At 44.9% G+C, this 7,094-nt stretch overlaps 1 non-coding gene across 1 annotated transcript; it reads left to right on the top strand.

The window, feature by feature from the left end:
- The first annotated feature begins 6,551 nt into the window (after positions 1-6,551).
- On the top strand, positions 6,552-6,660 carry LOC111813613. Its single transcript, XR_002818819.1, has one exon. It is a non-coding gene; the product is annotated as a U6 spliceosomal RNA (small nuclear RNA).
- Positions 6,661-7,094: the final 434 nt, after the last annotated feature.

Below are 7,094 nucleotides of genomic sequence, written 5' to 3'. Positions count from 1 at the left end.
TGTTTGACTCTTCTTATGGGAACATGAGGTGACAGTTTGTAGGGGAAGAAAATAATTGTTTTTTTTAAAACCTGTGTCCTGTGACTTTCTGTTTCCTGTGTGACTTCCTGTCCGTTTCCTGTGTAACTTACTATCTGCTTCCGGTGTGACTTCCTGTTTCTGAGGTGACTGTTATCTACTTCCTGTGTGACTTCCTGTTTCCTACATAACTTCTTATCTACTTTTACTATGACTTCCTCTCACCTCATTCTTCCTATGTGCCCCAGAACCAGTACAGCTCCCTGCCATGGCAGCAACAATTCCTTCCTCAAGTATCAGAATCTAGTCTACTTTTCCCAACTCCTGATGAAACAGCTCTACTGTCATTGAATTTAATGTAAGTTTTACCTCAACAGGTTAAACTGTATGAAAAGTGAAAACAGCAAAATGGGTACACTAAGAAAATATAAAGGTTGCAAACAGCAGAGAGAAGCTGGTAGAAGAAGAGGAAGGGACGCATAACGGGAACAGAGAAATTTGGAGGAGGAAACCTTCACTATCAGGTCCCAGCCTCTGACAAGGGGCGCTGTTGCCTCCTGACGCTGGCATCTAAAGGCCTTGGGGAGGGTCTTACAGAGCTAGGATTCAGAATTTTGAGGAATGTTGGGAGCTGCTGAAGCTGGAAAGTAATGTATGCAGGACAAAGCCAGCCTGAGAGCATGGGAGCTCCTGGAAGCATGGAAACAAGTCATCACAGCTTGTTAATTAATCAATTATTGCTGGGTAGAGAGGTAGAAATTGGCATCAACCTCTTGAGGGTATAAATAAATGCTCTCCAGTTCTTGGGCAGGTTCTTCTCCTGGGCTTCAGAAAGAGAGAAACTTCACCTGACCCAGCTGTTGTCTGTTGTCTATCTTTTCTTCATCTCACTGCTGTTCCTTCCCAGGGTACATTTGGCACCTGAACAGGGAGCCCTAGTAGGAGAAAAGTGGGAGGTGAGAATGCTCCCTGAGTATACACAGCAGGAAGGGGGACAAGCATTAAGGGGAGCTGCTACTCAGTACTAGAGAGAATGGCACTGACACATCAAGTGTTAGATATGGGTGTAAGTCCTCTAGGGCCAGAAGGTATCTAGGCATCGAAGAAGCCAGAGAGAGAGAGAGAGAGAGAGAGAGAGAGAGAGAGAGAGAGAGAGAGAGAAAGAGAGAGATATTGAAGTGTTAAACAGCTAAAAGTGGGGCAAGTACAGTCTCAAGACTCCCCAGGGTATATGTATAGAGAAGTGCTTGCTGCATATTTGTCTCCTGCATTTTTCTTTTCTGGATGTTGGTTGGGAGGGATTTTACAACTATAAAAGATTTGGCTCAGAATGTTATTTTATAATCAAGTCCTGGGCCTGAACAGGACAAGGAGGGCAGAACAACGGTGCCACCAATAGAGCTTGGGCCCTCTAGCCTTGTCCAATTTAAGAAGGAAGGAGTGGTGGAGGACAAAAGGCACCCCCACACACAACAGAGGTGTTTCCTCCCAGATTCCATCTCACCACACCCGATGAATCTGACTGAGTCACAGGCCGCTGTCCTGACCTTTTTAGCTCAGAAATTTTGGTGTGTCTCAGGTACCTTCTGCCTGTCAGGGGGTAGAGCCATTTTTTTCTATTTCCCTTGCAACTGACATTAAAAGAAGAAAGAAGGATGGGGGAGTCAGAGCCAGGGAGATAGCTCAGTAGAATAAGACTTGCCTGGCAAACACAAGGTCCTGAGTTCAATGCCTGGTACTACAAACAAATGAACAAACAAAAGGATGGGGGAGTCCATAGAGGATTGTTGACATTTGTACCCTGCAACTGAAGTTTGAGTTCCTGAAAATTTGGGACAAGTCATACACTGTTATGATTCTATACCTTTTAAAGCCCTAAAAGAGTTAACACAAGCTATTACTACTTAGGATCTTACTGCTCCCTTGATCTTGAGTGTGCTAGAAATCCTAGACAGCACACTGTGGCCCCAAATGATTGGAAAGGAATAGCAAAAGCATGTTTAAGTGCAGGTGATTACCTGCTGTGGAAAGGAAATTTCCTTGGATATTGCACAGACCAGGGAGCTCATAATACTGTTCCTAACAGCCATTACAAAAGATGTGCTAACTGGGGAGGGTGCCTTTGCTATCACAAGCCGTATCAACTTACCCTTGAACTATCAGCATAGGAATAAAGTAAGGTAGCTGCCACGAGGGCTTGGAGGGAACTTCCCTCAAGAGGTGGGGCATCCCTCAATGGGACTTCCATTTATCAGGGCCCTGATGAGCCTTCTCAAGATTCTGTGGCACACTTACTGCAAGCTAGTGTAAGATACGTGACACAGAGGCTGGAACACTAATAGTTCAGCAGCTCGTCTTTGAAAATGCAAATGAATGACGTAAGGAGGCTTTAAGAGCTCACCCAAAACGGGCTGCAATGCCAGAGATGCTTTGGATCTGTGCAGACATTCGTTCCTCCCTGTGTACAGGGAGCGGCCTTGGCAGCAGCTATTACTCAGGTTATTCAGCCATAGTCTGGAGCAAGAAAAAACAAGCAAAAAAACCCAGGCTATTTGCTTTCATTGTGGGAATGAGGAGCATTTAGCCCAACACTGCTCCGCTGTACCAGTAAAGGCAGGACAGCCATTGTTGGTTCTTCAACTAAACCTTGCAGTCAGTGAGGGCATCACTGGAAAATGAGTGCAGATGTGGAGCTGCTGGGAAAGGTCAGCCCTCTCCAGGAAACCCCCACTGGGGCTTGCCTCAGTCCACCAAACAATGGGGCACATTCCTCAATTCTACCCCGTCTCACCCTCTGCCACCAAGTACATCTGTGACCTTGGGCAAGCAACAACAGGCAGCAGAGGCTTGGGCCCCAACTCCTCCTGCAGAGTCCTACTCACCGCTGAAATGGGGCCCCAAGTTATTCCTACTGGGGTCTATGGGCCTTTGCCTCAGGGTACAGTGGATTCCTGGTAGACTGAGGCAGTCTTATTTTTAAGTGTTTGCAGGTGTTGTCTGCTGTCATTGATACTAATTATACAGGGGAAGTCAAGGTTATAATTCAATATACTCAAAACATTGTTCAAATCACCTCAGACTCTCATATTGCTCAGTTCCCGGGGGTGGGGGAATTCACAAATAAGGAAAGGCGATCCCAGGGTTTTGGATTTTTCTGATACATATCGGCTTCAACAGATTAAAAAAAAAATGCCCAAGTTCAAATTGGTTATTTGTAGAGGACCACCTGGACTACTTTCCTTGAAAGAAGAATAATTATCTCATTTTGGCTGTGCCTGACCCTACTTCCATGTACTGATAGGCACAGAGCTGGCTAGGACCTTCCCACACCCTTCAACTGGTTTTAAGCAGTGCCTATTGGTCTAGCTGAGGTGCTGGTGGTAGTCTTTGAAGATGGCACTCACATTTCCCTGGTAACCCCCAACTGCTGCTCTTTAATATGAGCGGGGTCAAGACAGGATGAAAAGCTAATGCTCCATGCTGTCCACTAGGATCGAGCCTCGAGATAGAGGCTAAGACTTCCTGGGGCTTGAAAGATTACACATCAAAGCTGAAGAACCGGACCCCAAAACATCAGATACTGTCTCAATGGCATAATGCAGATTACTCTCTGCATCTCCTTCTCTGCATACTGCAGTAGTAAATACAGGCCTCCTACCTAGCCCAGCTCACAATACTCACCTACTTCCTGCATTTTCAGTCACTCATCCTCAAGCTGCTCTTCCTTCATGACTGAATAAAACCAAGGTTCAGGCCTGGGTTGAGGTCTTGTTCTTGAGAGCCATCACCATGGCTGGACTTAGGAGCCTTTGGTTCCCCATAACTATAAATATGCGTTAGTGTCTTTATTCTCACTGTAGGTTACATTGGAAGTGGTAGATTGGAATTAACTTGATGAGATTCTAATAATTTATCCATGGGATTACAAATATAAACTTCCTGGACCAAGATGAGGACCAGGGAGGGCTCTCCATAATTATTGAAGGAAAAATATTTAAAGGGATTTTGGACACAGCGTGGCTGTTTCAGTTGTTGCCCAACAACACTGGCCTACAACACATCCCCTTGATGTAGCCACTACTACCTTACAGGGCATGGATGGTATTTCTCAGACTAGTAAAAGTGCCAAGTTACTATCCTAGAAGATGTAGAAGGTCACTGTGGTTATTGCTCACCTTGTGTCCTCCCCTGTATTCTGGTCAATCTATGGAGTCCCAACATATTGTGAGATACGACACATTTTTAATTAGTCCCAGCTCCGTGGTAACTCATTAGATGTGACAACAATGGTTGAGTCCCACCCAAGAGCTTGCTAAGAATCATCAAGAAAGAGCCTGTGTTAGGCTTTCTTTCTCTCTCTCTTTTTTTTTTTTTTTTCAGAATCAGGGATTGAACTTAGGCCCGTGAGCTTGCCAGGCAAATGCTTATTCTACTAAGCCATCTCCCCAGCCCCTGCTTTCCTAAAAGGGGCCAGTTTTGTATAGGCTACTCATTCTCACATTTTCCCGAGGGGCCTCAATCTCTTTTCTGACTCCACAAAGAGTGTCTGAGATAACCTGGATATCTGATGGCTCTGTTTGCGTTGATCAGTGGCCCCTTACTCAGGAGAAAACTACGGCAGCTCATACACATCATCATGAACAGATAATGTCAGGGCATGATAACCCTTGGAATCTCAGCATTTTTACCATTTAAAAAAAATGAGGAAGAGGGAGATTTCTATAGGAAGTCTGATTTCTACAGGACTTGTGGGTAGTGTACCATTCCATAGAATCTATGGAGCACAGCAACCAGGGACTGCTTTGTCCTGTAATCTATTCCTTTGCCTCTTTCTCTTATGGTGACTGATTTAAGGGACTGTTTTTTTCTATCCTTCTCCACCCTCAAGATGAAAGATGTTTTGCTTTTAGTTTACCCTCCATTAATAATGATGCCCTATGCACCGCATCCAGTGCTGTCTGCCACAGGGAACAGCAAATACTCCAGCCTTTGTCGAGAGTTTTTAGCTGCAGCCATTCTGTCAGTATGACAGGCCTATCCATCTGCACAGCTTACCCGTCACATAAATGGCCTTCTTCCAGCACGTGGGTCTTCATATACCGTACACCAAATAGTGATCTAATTAGATGATGCTCTCTGCAATGCCCCTGAGAAGGCGCAAAGTGTGGCACCTGTGTCATATATAGGTCATCTTATCCAGCAGAGATATATTGTGCCCCAAGCTGTTCAGGTCCAGATTAATAATCTTACAACCTTAGTCAATTTTTAGATCTTACTTGGCAATATTAATTGGCTCTGCCCAGCTCTTAAGCTAACTATTCATGATTTAAGTCCTCTCTTTGACATTCTCAAGGGAGACCGACCCCACCTCTCCAAGAATGCTTACCCCAGAGGCTAAAAATGCCTTAGAGAACTTTAATTCAGCTCTTTCTAATGCTCAGCTCTCTACAGTTGACCCATCTCTGCCAATGCTTTTAATTATTTTCCCATTTACAGGCTCACTGGGGTTCTTTGGCAGTCTTTGGGCCCTTATAATGACTACATATGCCACACACTCCACATTAAAATATGACTCCCTTTCATAATGCTATGGAAGAGCTGACTGCATGTGGACAAGCATGTGCTATTCAGTACTTTGGTCATGAGATGCAAACTATAATTGTTCCCTCCTCTTTGGTTCGACAAAAGCAGTTTCGGCAATTTTCATCCTCTTGGCAATCTACATTGGCCAACTTCCCTGATGTTATCGATTGTCATCCTTTGGACAAATTAATTCAATCTGTTTCCCTCACACCCTTTGTCTTCCCTTCAAAAATAAGCTCAGTCCCCATTGTCAGGGCATCTCCGTCTTTGTGGAGATAAAGGGGAGGGGAGGTCATGCAACAGCCTCCTCTTCCAGAGTACAGGATACGGGTTTCTCTTCTGCACAAAAGACTGACTTACAAGCGGTCGTGTGGGCCTTGCAATGCCATTCATCCACGCCAGTCAATCTCTTTGCAGACAGGGCTTATATCCGTGGTGTAATGCACTATATTGAAACTGCCACTGTACACACTGGTCAAGAAGATCTTTTTTATTTACCTCACCGTCTCCAGTTTGTCACATGGTCACATCATGTCCCCTGTTCTGTTGGTTACATACATTGCCATTCCCTATCGCCAGGGCCTCTCCCTGAGGGAAATGCTTCCTTAGACAAATTGTTAGTTACTGTCACTCACTGTTCTTCCCTCAGGTAGCATTCAACAGGCCTCTGCTCCTCAGGCCTCCTGTCATCACAACGCTTCTGCCTTGAGCAACAGTTTCATCTAACTGGGGAACAGGCCTAAGGAATTGTTAAATGATGCTCCACATGCATAATGCGCCTCATTCCCCACCTATGGGGCTCAATCCAACAACCTGATCATCTCTGGCAGATGGATGTCGCTCACATTCCTGATTTTGGTTCTTTGCGCTGGGTCCGTGTTTCAGCGGATAGTTCCTCAGGATTCACTTTTGCTTCTACCTGAACTGGTGAAGCAGCTAAACATATCATTGTGCTCGCTTCGGCAGCACATATACTAAAAAATTGGAATGATACAGAGAAGATTAGCAAGGCCCCTGAGCAAGGATGGCGTGCAAATTAGTGAAGTGTTCCATATTTTTCTGGAAGTATAGGGGTCTGTGACAAAGGTTAATTATAAGAGCAAAATGAAAAAGAAAATGTCATTGCTCATTGTTTGGATGCCTTTAGTATGCTTGGCTGCCCATGGACACTTAAGATTGACAATGGCCTGGCATATACCTGTGCTGCTTTCCAAGTTTTGTAATACCTCTTACATTTTTCTTTCCATGAGGATTCCTTATACCCCTCTAAGTCAGGGAACTGTTTTATTTTATTTCATTTTATTTTATTTTTTGGGGGGTGGAACTGGGGATTGAACTCACACCCTTGCGCTTGCCAGGGAAGCACTTATTCCACTGAGCCGTCTCCCCGGCCCCATCAGGGAACTGTTGAAATGTGCTCACCATATGATCCAAGTTCAATTATAAGGGCTGGCCAGACAGCTCAGCAGACTAAAGTGCCTGCTTAGGCAGAG

This window comes from Octodon degus, unplaced genomic scaffold (genome assembly GCF_000260255.1).
Source record: "Octodon degus isolate 3935 unplaced genomic scaffold, OctDeg1.0 scaffold00204, whole genome shotgun sequence".
NCBI lineage: Eukaryota > Metazoa > Chordata > Mammalia > Rodentia > Octodontidae > Octodon > Octodon degus.
This window is presented reverse-complemented; position numbering and strand designations above follow the sequence as displayed.